This window comes from Peromyscus californicus, unplaced genomic scaffold, assembly GCF_007827085.1.
Source record: "Peromyscus californicus insignis strain IS unplaced genomic scaffold, ASM782708v3 Scaffold_8__1_contigs__length_139910024, whole genome shotgun sequence".
Classification (NCBI taxonomy): Eukaryota; Metazoa; Chordata; class Mammalia; order Rodentia; family Cricetidae; genus Peromyscus; species Peromyscus californicus.
Window position 1 is genome coordinate 72,370,267 of NW_026294606.1, and position 1,224 is coordinate 72,371,490.

Consider the following 1,224-nt stretch of genomic DNA (forward strand, 5'->3'; position numbering starts at 1 on the left):
AATTCAGCAGATACTTACAACCTGGTTTTGATGAAAGCTTTGGTGCTTGATCCAAAGCAACAATCCTTTCTTTAAAATGGTGTTCCACTCTCAGTGACGTTTGCGAAAAGGAATTGACTTAGCAGAGCAGATTTTGTTTTATTTAGATAATTGTTTGTATTTTCTGCTGGTTTTGTTAGGCGTTGGAGTACTAGGGAAACTGAGTCTAACCAAGTCTGGGCTCACTGAAGTACCTGCTTATGTTACCACCTCTTAGATAAGCACTTTATGCGCACTATTATTTTAATTTTTGACATTCAAACCTTTCTGATCTGTGACTAAGCATGAACAGAACCGTGTGTCTAAACTTCATTTAAACATTGTGGAAGCATTTGCAGAGTTAAAGGCACATATGTTTAATACATACAACGTGACCAACAAATATTCTTTTTCACACAATATGTATTGATTCTGGACTTGTAACACAAAATGGCTAATAAAGTTCTTTTAACATTTCTACTATTTATTATATAACTGACACAGTTCATATAAACTTGCCATTTAGAGAAACCTCTTATTTAAACCTGTTCTACATTTATTAACCTCTTCCAAATAAGCATTTTGTTGTCATATATATGACATACACATGACCAACAGAAAACGAGTCTATTTATGTGCATTGTTCCCAAATTTTGTAGAAGGACATTACTTTACCTAGATAAGGGTTCTAAATTTTGCTTCAAAAGTAGAAGCCTCAGCCGGGGAGCTCGTTCAGTGCAAGAGTATCTGCTGCACAAGCTTGTAGACCTGAGTTCGAATCTTTCTCTGGCCTCTGCTCATGCCTGTGCACCGTGATCTTTGCCTGGTGGACTTTTATGGGTCTGGATGGAGCCTGATGTTTTGAGCATTTCATGGGCGGAGCTGGCAAGGAGTCCACATGTTCTTCCCTGGCCCAGCTGGAGAGCTACTCATCCATTCATGGGGAGGGATCACACGACTATGTGATGAATTCATGACTTCCCATGTGCTTTGCTCTCACTGCCTACGGGGAGCCATCTCCTGTCTTAGAAATAGAAGCTAAACTAGTATCCATGTGAAGGACTTCTAAGTGTGCTGAGTGTATCTATGTTCCTCAAGTGCATAAGCCTTCTAGACTACAAAGCTTAGGAGAACGTTTTGCCAACTTGGTGTCCTCTAAGCTGAGATGGTCAGCGGTACTTACCCTTCCCAGGCTTGTGATCCTGT